Below are 17,365 nucleotides of genomic sequence, written 5' to 3' on the forward strand. Positions count from 1 at the left end.
CCCTGTGTCTGTGTTTCTTTCTCTTTAGGGGTCCTATTGTTGAACTTCACCAACCTGTGTCGTGATACCTTCTGTGTGTCAGGAAAATATACAAGATAAGCAGGACTATTCTTATCGTAGCCCACGAAAACACCCTCTTTACATCTGGAGTCCATCTTCCCTTTCTCTTGTGTGTATGTAAAACACACAGACCCGAATTTCTGAAGTCTGGACATGTCTGGTTTCTTGCCTGTAAGCATCTCATATGGTGTTTGCTGGGTGCGTTTACTATAGCACCTATTTCTTACGTGTGCTGCGGTCTGCACAGCATGACTCCACAGTGTATCTGGTAACTTGCTGTCTAGCAGCATACACCTACCCATCTCAAAGAGGGTTCGCCAACCTCTCTCCGCTGTACCGTTCTGGTGAGGTGAATAGGGTGCGGATGTTTCATGTTTTATGCCATTTTTGGTTAGCAGTGCTCTGAACTCTTTACTGGTGAATTCGCTCCCATTATCTGAGCGAATTATTTTGACCTTTCCAAAGGGGGCGGAGTCTGCTAAGTACCTCTCTGTGGCCTGTAAGGCATCACTTTTGGATTTGAGAAAATATACGGTCATCGCACCCGAATAATCGTCTGTAAAAGACTGTGCATACTTGTGACCTTCTAGACTTGGGGTTCTCATGGGACCAGCAAGATCCGTATGGACTAGCTGAAGAGGCTCTGTAGCCATTTGATCTGCCTCTCTATTCCGTGTTTGTGTGAACTTTCCTTTAGTACATATCTCACACATCTGTGCTGGTCTAACAGCACTACCTCGTATTTCCATACCTCTTACCACACCCATTAGTTTGCTTACATCCTCGTAGTTGCAATGCCCTAAAATCTCATGCCATGTTTGCATGTCATGGCACACACTGCAAGTATCAACATTTTTCACAACAGTGGGTAGGTAGAACAAATTACCACTTTCATGGAAATCAAACCTGGTACCCTTCTTGGTGAGCATGTGACTGTCCCCTCTCTTAAAAGTCACTGTCGCCCCTGCATTGGTTGCTCTTGCCACTGAAAAGATGTCGTGCGGGTACGTCGGCATATACAATGCGTCCTGTAGCTGTGCGGTTTGTTCTCGTCCATCGCTGTCTAGTAGAGAGATCAGCGCCGTCCCTCTGCGTTGCGCTGTCCCCGTGCACTTAGTTCCATCTGCCAGCTCGATTGAATGGGCGTCGGGCTGGAAAGTGTTATCGAAGCTCTCGAACATGGCAATATCAGTCACAATGTGAGATGTCGCCCCAGCGTCCACCATGATCCCTTTCTTTTTCACATTGACTGGTGGCCTGTCGTTGCTCGTCGTCATGAAGAGGAAGTCCCTGTCGTTCCTGCTCTCCTCCTCTTCGTCCTCTGCAACCTTTCGGGCTCCGTCTCCTTTTCCCTTCTTCCTGCACACTGAGTCAGCGTGCGAGTTGCTCCTGCAGTGACTGCACCACACTTTCTGGGTGCACTTGGTCCTGACATGTCCTTTAACACCACATCGGTAACACGTCAGAGTGGCTTCCCCATCTTTTCTTTGTGTCTTGGTGCCTTGTTTGCTTTGCTTAGTGTTAGTCTTCATCACAGTGTCCGCAGATCCAGACGTCCTCATCTTTTCGGACTCTTCATACACCCTCAATCTTCTCTTAAAGTCTTGGAATGTGACATTGTCCTCATTTTGTGTTACATGGACAGCCAGTGGTCTGAATGAGTCAGGCAGTCCATTCAAGATGGTGGCTACAAGTAGCCCATCACTTATATTCTCTCCTGCATCGCGGAGAGCTGTTATAATATTCTCTGCCCTTATTATGTAATCTGTAACAGTCTCAGTTCCTTCCATACTTATAGTGGTCAAGGATGTGTACAGATTCAGAATCCTTGGCTTGCTTTTACCTGTATAGTGCTCTCTTAATATTTTTAGAGCTTTGCGGCCATCTTCAGCAGCATCGTGTCTTATTAATGACAGACTCTTATCATCAAGTGAATTTACTAATTGTGCATAACAGTCTGCATTTCTTGCTACATCTGTAGCTATAGCGTTAGCATCGGCACCGTCGGCTGGTGCTTGTAAAATAGTGTCTTTTAATTTCAGAATGTGTAACCGGCTAAGAAATCTTGTCTCCCACAGATCGTACTTATCCTCTGCTCCGTCGAACACGGGCCTCATTAACTGCTGCTGTAACAAGGAGACCGTTCCTGCTGCAGCCGCCATTATCACTTTCTTTTCCAAGTTCAATCTCCAAACGTTGAACTGCGGCTTGTAGAAACTCTCGTTGCGCGCTTTTCACTGCATTTTCAGCGGGAGTCTCTCGGCGCCGTCTTCAGAAGCCCTTTTAGCCTAGCTAGTAGCTTCACTTGGCTAACAGACAAAAGTTCGTTTTTCTGTTACCTTTCCTTGCTCTAAACTGGCATGACTGGGCCCATAACCTGTCAGATGTATCGGCGTAGCGGTGGAGATTGATACAACTTGACACTATTAGTATCTTTAGCCTTTGGCATATTTATTTTCCATCAGGCTCATCATGCGACCATGTTGTCGCATGATGTTGAATCAACAAGTCTACCGGAACTGGTAGGCTACCAACAGAAGAAGTGGCAGTGACATCACATCCTGATGCACTGCCTAGTGTAAACATTGCCCTCTGGTGGACAAATAATATTATTGCCCTCTACTGGGCACAGGAGTTATATCCATTACTATGAACACAATAAGTAAGGGCGTACATTATATTATAATAAAACATTCAACAATTGGCCACATCAAGCATGAATGTTTTGGCATACTCGCCATCTGTGAATGACTTTCCATTCCTTACTATTGCCAAAGCCCCCGCAAAGCTAGCGGAATTCCCGTCACCTTGCTTGGTCCACACACGTAGTTGCTGCTGACTCGTCTGCACTCTCCGCTGTAGCTCCTCGCATGCCCTTTTCCTGCTGTCCCCCGCTGGATATTTCGATGCAAATGAAGCATGGTGCGTATCGAAGTGCCGCTTTATATTTGACCGTTTCATCGATGCAATTTTATCATTGCATATTAGACATACCGCAGATCCTGCTCTCTCCACAAATGCAAATTCCTCTGTCCACGCAGCCTGGAATGCACGGTAATCATCGTCTTTTTTTCTTTTCGCCATCTTTTCCGTTACAAGGGTTGAAGCGGATAAACTAGTTGGCTATCTGATAAAATTGATTTCTTCACCTTTACAATGACCCGGACATGCTCGCGAGCCATTGGTTCCCGACCCGACCCACGGGTGACCCGTGACCCGTGAAATTTATCTTCAAAACTAATTTCTGTTTACTTTAAAATGACACAGTATTATTAAGAAATATCACAAGTATTTTAAAATCAGTTCCAAACTGATTTTTTTGAAAAAAAATAATTTTCAACTCAAAATTGTCTGGGAGCCATATGCCGTCACCGGAAGAGCCATATATGGCTCGCGAGCCATAGGTTCCCGACCGCTGCAATAGAGAATAATGGCAAAAGCAATGAGCAGGCTTATGTAGAGGTAAGAATTGGCTCACCTCCCCAAAAAGTCAAATTCAAATTGGACACTGGGGCACAGGCCAATACCATTCCAACAAACCTATTTCACAGTATCTGGGGGCTGCTTTTATAGTGCTCTGTGACTATGGTATCTGGGGGCTGCTTTCATAGTGCTCGGTCACTGCGGTATCCGGGGGCTGCTTTCATAGTGCTCGGTGACTACGGTATCCGGGGGCTGCTTTCATAGTGGTGGGTGACTTAAACAAAGCAAATCTTACCCGGGGCATGTCAGAATTTAAACAACATATTCACTTCCCCACGAGAGGAAGAAATACTCTGGATCACTGCTACACGCTGTAATATTTAAAAGGGTTGTCTCCTAACGGTCACTCTACAGTGTCTCGAATGAAGCAATGTCCACACATTAAATAACGTTTGGTGTTCCGTGTTTACTGTGGTCTGCCATGCATATACAATCCCTTCCATCTGGTGCATTTCCTGAATCTCCAGGATAGGTCAGTGACGTCATCACCTAGCGTCGTGCTGGACTAGACCATTACTGGATCATACCATTATATCCTGACCTATGAATATTACATCCCCCTTCTTTTAAAAAAAATACTTGGCGGTATGCAAGTGCAGTAAGCTATAATGTCAACATAAATCTATCAATAACAAAACAGACATTTTCAATTATTGCACCAATGAAATAAATCTGCAAATTAATCTTCAATGGCCCTGATTAGCTCAATTAACATTCCGGAACATCATGAACAATAATACACATATTTCAGTGCAACATCAATTCACATTTTCAACAACATTTTTTTTTTGCAACACAATATTAACCATTCTGCTTTTTTTTGTAGGTTGATTTCAAACAGTCACAGGTCAAAGATAACTTTTGGCTTAACCACGTGTCCTAACCTGGTAGTGACGTTTGTGGTGACACTCTTTGGGAACCTGACACACTTTGCTGTACAGTCTTAGACTCAGTGGTCTGGGGCTCCACCTGTTGGTCGTGTGTGTTAACTTCCTGACCTGCATCACATTCGTTGGTCTGTAGAAGGTATCGTCGATTGCGTCGAAGCGCTTGACCTTCATCTGTGATGATGTTGTAAGATCTTTGGGTCTCAGCTGGTCTGACAACTGTAGCGGGTTTCCACGTTCCAGTTGGCTGTTGGACTTGGACTGTGGCTCCTGTCGGCAGTGCAGGTAGCATTTTGGCATTTCTGTCATAATACTGTTTTTGTCGTTTTTGGCACAGTTCTCTCCTATCATGGACTGCGCTGCGACAAGCGAGTTCTGGTTGTAGCTGTTTTGCAGTGGTTGGAAGGACTGAGCGTAAGGCTCTGCTCATTAACAGCTGTGCTGGGGAGTTGAGTCCATCCACTGGTGTATTCATGTATGCCAATAAGCTGAGGTACAGGTCTAACCTCTGTGTGTGCTTTGTCCATGCGGGCTTTGGCTGTTTGCACTGTCTTCTCAGCCAACCCATTGCTCTGTGGGTAGAGGGGGCTGCTTGTGACATGCTCAAAGTCCCATGCCTGTGCAAAGCTCTTGAAATCCTGTGAGCTGTAGCCATTATCACTCACTACAGACTGGGTATTCTAAATCTTGCAAACATGGCCTACAGCTTACAGATGACAGTTGGGGAAGTGAGGTTTGCAATTTTCTCTACCTCAAAGTACCTTCTATAATAGTCAACTGCAACTATATATTCAGTGTTGTTCCGTTTGAACAGGTCGGTGGCTATGACCTGCCAAGGTCGTTCAGGAATGGGCCGTGGCAGCATTGGCTCTTTGGAGATGGAGTGGCGTCGCTCTAGGCAAATGCTACAAGATCCAACTAGTGTCTCTAATTGTTTACCCATACCTGGCCAGAATCGAATCTCTCTCGCACGCTGCTTGCTCTTCTCCATGCTGAGACGGCCTGTGTTTATGCGCGCAAGCATGTCTGCTCTGAGTGATTTTGGCACAATGATTTTTTCTCCTTTTAACAGAATGCCATCTGTCTCGGATATTTCATCCCTGTGATTCCAATATTCAGCGACAGCAGAACATTGTTAGACTGTATCAGGCCACCTTGATTGGGTAACCTGTCTCAAGGCTGAGAGTTGCTCATCCTTGGTTGTGGCAGACCGGATTTCTGCCATTTTCCATTCGCTCACCGGAGCACTGCTGATCACTGTGTGTATTTGGGAATCCATGCCTTCACTTCAGGGAGTTGTCACTGTACTCAATCGGCTTCCTAGACAGTGTGTCCACGACTGGTATTTGCATTCCAGGCTTGTGAACAATGTTGACGCTGTATCTTTGCAACTGTAGTATCATGCGCTGGAGCCGTGGCAGTGCAGATGCCAAGGCTTTCGCATGATTGACTCAAGCGGCTTGTGATCTGACTCCACGGTCACCTGACGTCCATACAGGTATTGGTGGAATCATTTGCATCCAAAGAGCATGGCGTACAGCTCCTTTTTGATCTGAGCATAGTTGACTTCCGTCTCATTCAGTGCCTTTGATGCATATGCAGTTGGTTTCTCATCCTGCAGCAGGACTGCTCCTAAACCATGTTTGGAGGCATCCACCTGCAGCTTCACATCCTTAGTGGGGTCAAAGTAGGCTAGTACGGGACCGGGCTCTTGTGTTAAGAGGCTTTTCACTTGCTGGAATGCAGCATTCTGGTTCGAGTCCCATACAAACTCACTGCTCTCTTCCAACAGTTCTCGGAGCGGGGCTGTTGCCTCCGAGAGTCTGGGGGCAAACTTAGACAGGTAAGTGATCATGCCCAATATTGTGTCTAGCTTCGCCTTGCTCTGCAGTGGGGGCATGTCTTTTATTGCTTTGACTTTGTTGGGGTCAGGCCGGACGCCCTCTCATGTCAGTATGTGTCCAAAATAGCTCACCTTGGGCACACAGATGTTGCTCTTGTCTTTGTTCAGTTTTATTCCTTTCTCTTTGGTTCTCTGCAGCATGGCACGTAGGCTGGCATCATGCTCCTCTTTGGTGCGGCCATATACAATGATGTCATCGATAATGGCGGCGACGTTGTGGAGTCCCGCATAGGCCTCATCCACCCGTCTCTGGAACTCATCTTGTGCAGATATGATTCCGAACGGGAGTCTTGAACCCGTATGTGCCATAGACAGTGTTAAATGTGGTTAGCATGGATGACTCTTTGCTGAGTTTTATGTTCCAGTAACCAGACCTGGCGTCTAATACGCTAAATTACTGTGCCCCTGCCAGTCTTGCCGTAATGTCATCTAGAGTAGGGAGTGGATAGTGGGGTCTCTGGATGGCTTTGTTTAGGGGGCGGGGATCTAATCAAATCCTGAGCTTTCCTGTTTTGGGCTTTTCACTACCACCAGTGCTTTAACCCATTCTGTTGGTTCAGTGACCTTTTGGATTATGCCCATTTTCTCCATTTCATCTAACTCGTCTTTGAGTCGGCTGCGCAAAGCGTATGGTATGCAGCGAGGTGGGCACACCACTGGTGTTACTTCAGGTTTCAGGCGAAGACTACACTCTCCGGGAAACAGTCCAATGCCTTGAAACACATCTGCATACTCATCCATCAGGCTCATGTGTGGCTCTGGCTGCGCATTGACCATACGCACTATTTTGACAATGTTCAGGTCTAGACATGCTCTCATGCTAGGATGGGGGGAGGACTTTCTGAACAGACTATGTCAAAATCTAGCATTACTGTTTTCTTTTTGTACCTGCAGGTTAACTTACAGGCACCTTTCACAGAGTGTGTTCCCACCATATCCTGAAAGCCTGGACGGTGGGCCTAGCGCTACATTTCCAAACAGTTGGTGGAATGTGTTTGCTGGTATTATGTTGGCCTGGGCACCTGTGTCTATTCTAAACGTTAATTTGTGCCTCTGTTTGCCTATTTCCAATTCTGCAAAGGCGTGTTCCTTATTTGTGTTGTCATGCTGTTTCGTTATAGTGCCAATGTACAGTTCATCTTCTGATTGCTGTTCAGCACTTTCTGCAATAGCATGCACTTTCTTTGCTTTATATTGTGCTTGGCAGTGCTGTGGTGGTGTCCTACACACCCTAGCATAGTGATTGAATTTTTTGCATTTGTTACACTGGCGTCCCTTTGCTGGACATTCCTCAATGCGGCTGTGCTCTCCTCCGCACGCACCACATCCTTTGTTTTGCATGGCACTGTTAGTGTCAGTTTTGTTTACAGTTTTGCGGTTGTGAAATGCCTGTCCTCTTCTGAACGCCTTCTTGCTAACTGCATCTACAGACTGGTTGATTACGCCTGCTGTGGGGGCATCCATTGTTTGTAATTGTTGCTGTGATAGTTCGTGTGATCATGCTATGTCAACAGCCCTTTCCAGTGTTAGCTCTGGACCAACACAGAGAAGCTTTTCTCTCACTCTTGTTGAGTTTGTAGTGAACACAATTGTTAGGATAATCACAGTCTTTCACTAGCAGTCTTAATTCAGTCACAAACTGGTCGAAATTTTCACCTTCGCCTTGCATCTTATCGTTGTACTTATAATGTGCAAAGATGGGGTTAGCTTTGGGCATTATGTAGGCTTCAAAGCCGTCATAATAGGTTTTCAATACCCTTTTCTGGTCTGCAGTGAGAGTCCATGTATTGAAGACGTCTCTGCCCTTCTCTCCAATCATAACAGCAAGTAGCTGCATTTTTTGGTCCAGCAAACATAAGCTCCACATGCTGGCGAAACTTTCTCCATGCATCAGGAAGGTTGGACGAGTCCCAATCCATCCGTGGCATCGGAACACCGGGTAGCCTCCATCTCTCATCGTAAGGTTGATGTGAGCACTAGTGAGTTGATTCTGACACCATGTAATATTTAAAAGGGTTGTCTCCTAACGGTCACTGTACAGTGTGTCAAAAGAAGCAATGTCCACACATGAAATAACAGTTGGTGTTCCGTGTTTACTGTGGTCTGCCATTCATATACAATCCCTTCCGTCTGGTGCATTTCCTGAATCTCCAGGATAGGTCAGTGACATCATCACCTAGCGTCGTGCTGGACTAGACCATTACTGGTTCATACCATTATATCTTGACCTATGAATATTACACACGCAGTTTAGGGAGAGCTATAAAGCCATCTCCCTGCCAGCGTTCGGCAAGTCAGACCACGCCGGTGTCCTCCTACCAAAATTCAATCAAAAAATCCTAAGGGTATCCCCGGTGATGAAAGAGGTGAAGCATTGGGCTGACCATTCGGTAGCCATGTTGCAGGATGCTCTTGAGAACGCTGATTGGGAGATGTTCCGCACGACCTTGGCTAATGTCAGTGAGTTTACAGAAGTAGCTGTGAGTTACGTCTCTGTGCTAACAAATGCTATCATTTCGACTGTCAAGATTAAGATCTCCCCGAACCAGAAACCATGGGTAGATAGAGCAGTTCGATCGCCTTCAATACAGGGCTGATTTCTGGTGACATGACTGATTATAAAGCAGTGTCTTACGGCCTGCGGAAGACAGTCAAAGAGGCTAAGTGGTGCTATAAGGACAAAGTGGAAGCCAACTTTAATGAAGGTGACTCTGCTCACGTGTGGAATGGACTACAGGTCATTACAGATTTTAAAAACAAGCCTTGCTTGGCTATGAGTGTGGATCCCTGCCTAGCTGACAAACTGAACGTGTTTTACGCACTCTACGAGGCTAATGGCACCAACAACAGCCAAATGGCCAGAGTAGACAGCGGGGAACCCCGATTCACCGTCACTGAGAGCGATGTGAGGAGGGTCCTTAGGGGGGTAAATGGCAAGAAAGCTGCAGGGCCTGACGAGATCCCTGGCCGGGTCTTAAAATCCTGTGCTAACCAGTTGGCGGCAGTGTTTGCATACATCTTTAACACATCCCTAGCCCAAGCCGTCATCCCCTCATGCTTCAAGCGGTCCATTATTGTCCCTGTGCCAAAGTACAACAGTCCATTATGCCTAAATGACTACCGATCAGTGGCCCTGACGTCAGTAGTGATGAAGTGCTTTGAGAGGTTGGTGAAAGATTTCATCTGCTCATCCCTGCCCAGCTCATTCGATCCCCTCCAGTTTCTTATAAAAACAACAGGTGCAGAGACGATTCCCTCTCCAACCTCTTGCACACCACCTTAACCCACCTGGATGGGGGGAGAGGGTACTACCTACGTATGCTTTTCATTGACTACAGTTCAGCATTTAATACTATAGTCCCCCTCAATCTGGTCACGAAGATGAGATTGCTAGGAATCAACACCCCATTGTGCAATTGGGTGTACAACTTTCTCACTGAACGGCCCCAGGTGGTTAGGGTAGGCGGCCTAATCTCCAGAAGATTGATCCTCAACACAGGTGCTCCTCAGGGTTGTGTGCTGAGCCCTCTGCTGTACAACATTTACACACATGACTGCAAAGCCACGGCCAGTTCCACCTCCATCATCAAATTTGCAGATGACACAGTGGTAATAGGCCTGATTTCTAACAACAGTGAATGGGCCTATCTGAACCAAGTAGATGACCTGGCACAGTGGTGCCAGTCCAACAACCTGACCGTCAGCAAGACCAGAGAAATGGTGGTGGACTTCAGGAGATAGCAGGGGAAAGGATACAACCCACTAAAGATCAACGGGGAACTTGTGGAGAGGGTCTCCAGCTTTAAATACCTCAGCGTACACATCGTTGAGGACCTCACCTGGACTCTTCACACTCAGCACACTCTAAAGAAGTCTAGACAGAGGCTCTACTTCCTCCAAAGACTGAGGAAATTCAAGGTCTCACCCTCCATCCTGAAGACAGTCTATTCCTCGGCTGTGGAGAACATCCTAACAGGTTGCATCACCGCCTGGTATGGAAACTGTTATGTCTGTGACCGAGTTGACTTGCAGAGAGTGGTATGTTCAGCTGAACGCACTGCTAGAACATCCCTCCCCATCCTGCAGGACACTTACAACTGAAGGGTGAGGACGAGAGCCAAGAAGATCATGAGTGACACTTCTCACCCTAACAACGGGCTGTTCAGGCTATTGGGGTCTGGTAGACGCCTCTGTAGTCTTGGGGCCAAAACAGAGAGACTAAAGAGAAGCTTCTATCCACAGGCCATAAGAACTCTCAACATACACTACCTTTCACATACTTGAGACAGCTAGGTTTTTTTTAAATTGTTTTTTATTTGTTTATTTTGACTTAAAAAAAAGAGGAAAAAATGCCCTGATCTTTTGTCTTTTATCTAGGTCTATGTCTTCACATAATGACAGACGGAGTACCCCTCTTCATTTCACTGCATGCTTTACTTTGTATTTTTGTGCATTTGACAAATAAACTACTTGAGCACACACTGTTCAAGAACATTGCACTGAAACTAGCAGCACATAGGCTCGCTGAATACGGGGGAAGAGCACTGAGCGTGAAAGGCACATGCCAGTTAAAACGTCGATACAAGGACAGCTCAACATTGCTAGATTTCTACATTGTCAACACCAATGCCCTTCTGGTCCTAGCAATGAGAACATGTCGTGATCTAAACTTAGTCAAAATAGTGATGGCTGTGAATAAGGAAAATGAGGGAACAGACATTGGTTGACAGAGCATACTGGAGGAGTACGCAGACGTATTTCAAGGCGTAGGCGTATTTCCAGGCGAGTGCATCTTTCGCATCGCCCCAGACACAATGTCTGTAGTGTGCCCACCACACAGGATCCCCATCGTGCTACACAGCAGACTAAAAGATGAGCTCGACAGCATGGAGAAAAATAACATAATCTGCAAGGTCATGGAACCCACAGAATGGGTGAACGCACTTGTTGTAGTTGAAAAGCCCAGGACAGGAAAACTCAGAGTGTGTTTAGAACCCAGATCTCTTAACAAGGCAATACAAAGACCTCACTACCCTCTTCCTACTTTAGAGGATGTCACCACGAAGCTTGCTGGAGAGCACAATTTTCTAGTGTCTTAGATGCTAGTTCAGGCTATTGGGCCATAAAATTAAGCGCTGATTCATCACCGTTGACCACATTCAACAGTGTTCGGCAAATACTGCTTTCTCAGACTGCCATTTGGCATTATTTCGGCTCAAGATTAGTTCCAGAGGCGCGTGGATGAAACATATGAAGGCCTTGATTGTGTAGCAGCACGGGCGGAGCGTGGGTCTCAGCACAAAGGGGGCGGAGCTTCTCGATGAGCCCTTGTGATAGTCATTTTAAAATTCAAAAACTGTAAACTAGCGGACATCTCATCCTATCCAGCAAACAACACAAATGGTCACTTATTGAGCCAATCAGCCTACATGTCTAAAAAAGAATAGAAAAGCCACTTTTGTCAGACAAACCTGTTCAGAAGCTTGGAAAAAAGTTATACGTATCCTTAAAACCAGGCTGACAAGGGCTATGTCCGATCAGAGCTCGGATAACTTCGGGGGTAAGAGGGCAGTTCTTGAAAAGGTCCGGGTCTGTCGGATACTCCTCTTGGCATAAAATGTTAGCTCCGAAGTTACCCCCAACTGACCCGGGTCCGGTGCTGTCAGAGGCGGGTGGATCGCCGGGAGGGGTAACGCTGCCATCGCTGCTACTGGAAGCACTAACGATAATGTCCTCTGATGCTGGTGGCTCTCCGGGCTGTAACGGCAATGTTGGTGTTGTGTTTGGGCGGGGTTGTTGCTGGTCCTCTGGTATTTGATCAGTGACAGTGCTGCTAATGCTAACGTTACTGCTATTGCTAGCCTCGTCGTCAGTCGTCAGATCCATCCGATCTTCGTGGTTGTCCTGAGAGGTCGCGGCTGACTGAGATGAAAAATAATTTGTAAGAGGACGACGCGACGCAATTAGCTTCTTCTTACTTTCTTGCTTCTTGCGTTTGAATGCGCGTGATTCATGTTTTTTCTTCTCCATTTTGAAGTTCCCTCAAATTCATTCATAAAACTGTCCAGTTCTGTCAAGTGTAAAAATGCTTACTCACTCCCCCTTCTGGTAGTGTGATGCAGTTATACCTCACAACCAATCATAGGTGGATCACAGCTCCGATGCATTCATGAATAGTCGTAAAAAAGGCTATAGCCTTTATAGGGGCCATTAATATCTATGTATAGGGGCCCCATACTGCACTGTATTTTTTATCATTAGCTGACTTTACGAGTGTGTCACTGAACGCGTTGGAGTCCCGAGACCCGGTGCGTTCACGGACGCTCGTAAACTCGGCAACAGAGCTTCGAATGGGGCCTCCCGACCTTGTGGGCCCTGGGGCGACTGCCCCCATGCCCCCGCTCTGGCTCCGTCACAGTGTAGCAGCCATAGTCAATGACATACTGGTATTTGGCAAAACCGAACAGGAACATGGCTCATGGCCTCAGGGCTATGTTGAAATGCACAAGGGAGAGAGAGGTGAGGCTAAACCCTGACAAATGCCGCATTCGCGTGCTGGAGGTCAACTACTTCGGACACATACACTCAAGTGAAGGCATAAAACCAGACCCACAGAAGGTGAAGGCAGTCAAAGAGATGCAACCACCACAGAACAAGGCGGAGCTTGAAACAGTCCTTGGGATGGTCAGCTACCTGGTCAGGTTTGCTCCACATCTCTCCAAGGTAAATGCACCAATACGAAAACTGCTAAAACAGGACAGTGAATTTGCATGGGATGCCAATCATGACAGAGCATTCCAACAGATGAAAGATCTGATAACGAAATGCCCAGGCCCAGTACTCTTGTACTTTGACTCCAAAAAGAGGTGCGGCTCCAAGTAGATGTTTCCAAAAGTGGCCTTGGCGCTGTCATGCTCCAAGATGGCAAGCCAATTGCCTATGTGTCCAAATCACTTAACAGCACAGAAGAAATTCTGTACAAATAGAGAAGGAGTTCTATGCAGTACTCTTTGGTTGTAAGCGGTTCCATGAGTATATGTATGGCCGGAGAGTGATTGTGGAATCAGACCACAAACCATTGAAAGCGATACTTAAAAAACCACTGGCAGCAGCGCCACCACGGCTGCAGAGAATGATCTTGCAACTACAAAAATATGACATTCATATCCTCCACTGCCCCGGAAAAGAGATACCAGTGGCTGACACACTGTCACGAAAGTCAATTGAGTACCACAATAATGCCCTGCATGAAGGTATGGAGGCCCAGGTGCACACGGTCCTCAGCAGCGTCCCTGTGCGTGACAAGAGACTTGACAGAAATCAAAGAGACAACAACACAAGATCCACAGCTTGCTGCACAGCTGGCCTGACACAAAGAAAAGATGCCCAACCAGCATCCAAGAATACTGGAATCACAGAGATGAATTTTTTGAAATGGACGGCATCTTGTTTAAAGATGAGAAAATCATCGTTCCCCATAAGCTCAGGGTGGACATGATAGAGCGCATACACACCAGTCACATGGGTGTGGAAATAAATAAAAACCAAGCGAGGGATCTCTTGTTTTGGCCTGGCATGGGAAAACAGATTGAAGCAGCAGTGGAAGCCTGCAGCATATGCCAGGAGCGATGCAGCATAAACCCAAAAGAGCCTATGCTATCACATGCCATACCTTAGAGACCATGGCAAGTGATAGGCACAGACTTATTCACATGGAACTCACCGGACTACCTTGTTATAGTGGACTATTATAGCAGTTTTTTTTTGAGTTAGAGAGACTATACAGGTGCATCTAAAAAAAATTAGAATATTGTGGAAAAGTTCATTATTTTCCATAATTTAATTCAAAAAGTGAAACTTTCATATATTCTAGATTCATTACACATAAAGTGAAATGTGTTAAGCCTTTTTTGTTTTAATCTTGATGATTATGGCTTTCAGCTCATGAAAATCAAAAATCCAGTATCTCAAAATATTGGAATATTACATAAGACCAGTCAAAAAAAGGATTTATAATACAGAAATGTCGACCTTCTGAAAAGTATGTTCATTCATGCACTCAATACTTGGTTGGGGCTCCTTTTGCACAAATTACTGGATCAATGCGGCATGGCATGGAGGCAATCAGCCTGTGGCACTGCTGAGGTGTTGTGGAAGCCCAGGTTGATTTGATAGCGGCCTTCAGCTCATCTGCATTGTTGGGTCTGGTGTCTCTTGTCTTCCTCTTGACAATACCCCATAAGCCACAGAAGGTCATTGCTGAAAGGGCTGGCTGTTCGCAGAGTGCTGTATCAAAGCATATCCATGGAAAGTTGATTGGAAGGGAAAAGTGTGGTAGGAAAAGGTGCACAAGCAACAGGGACGACCGCAGCCTTGAGAGGATTGTCAACAGGGGTGGAAATTAACTTTTTTGTCCACCTGCCACTGTGGCTGGTGGATTCCAAAATCTACCAGCCACTCAATTTTTTTTACTAGCCACTTTCTTGTTTTAACCGGCAGTGTGTAACTAACTGCATGTGAAAAATAATAAAACAAGATCTACAATATTTAAACAATAGGCTATTTTAAATATTTAAACTCTTAAAATACTATTTTCAAAATCTAGTTTACTCTTCTATCGTTTTCAAAATTGTGTACACTACCTTTAAATCATTTAACATATTTGTCAAAAAATAACCAGTGTATATCAGTGCCACCAAAATTCCCTTTGTTATTACATAAACCAAGACTGTAACAAGTAGAAGGAATTGTGTCAGTATGGGTCCAATTAAATTGTGTTTCCAATAAGTAAAGTTACATTTCCTCTACACCTAATTGAATAGTATCCATCAAAGATCGTCATACACAAGTCTCTATTCCTTAGATTTCATTATTTTGCACCTTTTCTACTACTGTATAACCCCCTGTTCAATATGCACCTTATTACAACAGTGATGTGAAAGAGAAATGCAAAATTGGAAAGCTATTATAGCTTTACACAGTAAAGAAATGTCTCAATAAAACTAATTATGTGAATTAGGAACTCATTTATACATTTTTACCAAGGCCCTCTACAGAATCTGAATTAAATTTATATACTTTACAGAGGACAAGCTGAACACAAAGGCTGTATGTTTGTTCGTGTGTTTTACTGATTTTTTAACTACTCGTCAGAATCAGATTCTGAAGTTTCAGTGTCGCATTTCTGAGCATTCCCCTTCCCCTCCTGTTAGCTTTCTTGTTGGCATTCGAAGCGTGTTGACGACATACCGAACAGAACATGGTCTGGCTTGTCTCCTCGTAAACTAACCAATCATGGGACTCTGTCTCCGTTGTCAGATATTTTTCCACTTCTCATTAAAAAAACGTTTTCGTTTCGTCTTCGCCTCTTTAACCTGTGTCTCCTCCTGGGATGTTTTCTCTGCAGACCTCTTAACCCCTGCGATGTAACGCCACATTGTGTTTTCTGGCTCTCTCCTCGTCCTCGGAAGTGTCTGTGTGAATTAGCAGACTCGCAAGACAAGTGTCCCTATACTCTGCCTCTGATTGGCTAACCAACGATGGCAACAAGTACTAGCCAATCAGAGGCAGAGTAGGGCGGGTCATAGGGGGGAAATAAGGCAGATTCGCGATTCAGTATGTCACAAATTGCTACTTTTCTTTACCCACCACCGTGGCTGGTAGGTTGAGCAAATTCACCCGCCAATACGCAATTTCCATCCCTGATTGTCAAGCAAGGCCGATTCAAGAACTTAGGGGAGCTTCACAAGGAGTGGACTGAGGCTGGAGTCAGTGCATCAAGAGCTGCCACACACAGATGTGCCAAGGAACTGGGCTACAAGTGTCGCATTCCTAGTGTCAAGCCACTCCTGAACCAGAGACGATGTCAGAAGCGAGAAAAAGAACTGGACTGTTGAAAGATGAAAGTAAATGTTGCATTTCATTTGGAATTCAAGGTCCTAGAGTCTGGAGGAAGAGTGGAGAGGCACAGAATCCAAGTTGCTTGAAGTCCAGTGTGAAGTTTTCACAGTCAGTGATGATTTGGGGTGCCATGTCATCTGCTGGTGTTGGTCCACTATGTTTCATCAAGCCCAGAGTCAACACAGCTGTCTACCAGGAGATTTTAGAGCACTTCATGCTTCCGTCTGCTGACAAGCTTTATGGAGATGCTGATTTCATTTTCCAGCAGGACTTGGCACCTGCCCACAGTGCTAAAACTACCATGGTATTACTGTGCTTGATTGGCCAGCCAACTCACCTGACCGGAACCCCATGGTGTTGTCAAAAGGAAGATGAGAGACACCAGACCCAACAATGCAGACGAGTTGAAGGCCGCTATCAAAGCAACCTGGACTTCGATAACACCTCAGCAGTGCCACAGGCTGATTGCCTCCATGCCATGCCGCATTGATGCAGTAATTCGCGCAAAAGGAGCCCCGACCAAGTATTGAGTGCATACAGTGCATCCGGAAAGTATTCACACCCCTTCAATTTCCCCACATTTTGTTATGTTACAGCCTTATTCCAAAATGGATTCAATTTTTTTTTCTCATCAATCTACATAAAATACCCCATAATGACAAAGGGAAAAAGGTTTTGTAGAAATTTATTAAAAATAAAAAACTGAAATATGGCATGTACATAAGTATTCACACCTTTTACTCAGTACTTGGTTGAGGCACCCTTGGCAGCGATTACAGCCTCAAGTCTTCTTGGGTATGAAGCTACAAGCTTGGCACATCTATATTTGGGGTATTTCTCCCATTCTTCTCTGCAGATCCTCTCGAGCTCTGTAAGGTTAGATAGGGAGCGTCGCTGCACAGCTATTTTCAGGTCTTTCCAGAGATGTTCAATGGAGTTCAAGTCTGGGCTCTGGCTGGGCCAGTCAAGGACATTCACAGACTTGTCCCGAAGCCACTCCTTCGTTGTCTTGGCTGTGTGCTTAGCGTCATTGTTGTGTTGAGAGGTAAACCTTCGCCCCAGTCTGAGGTCCTGAGCGCTCTGGAGCAGGTTTTCATCAAGGATCTCTCTGTACTTTGCTCCATTCATCTTT

Source organism: Lampris incognitus, chromosome 2 (assembly GCF_029633865.1).
Source record: "Lampris incognitus isolate fLamInc1 chromosome 2, fLamInc1.hap2, whole genome shotgun sequence".
Taxonomy (NCBI): Eukaryota; Metazoa; Chordata; class Actinopteri; order Lampriformes; family Lampridae; genus Lampris; species Lampris incognitus.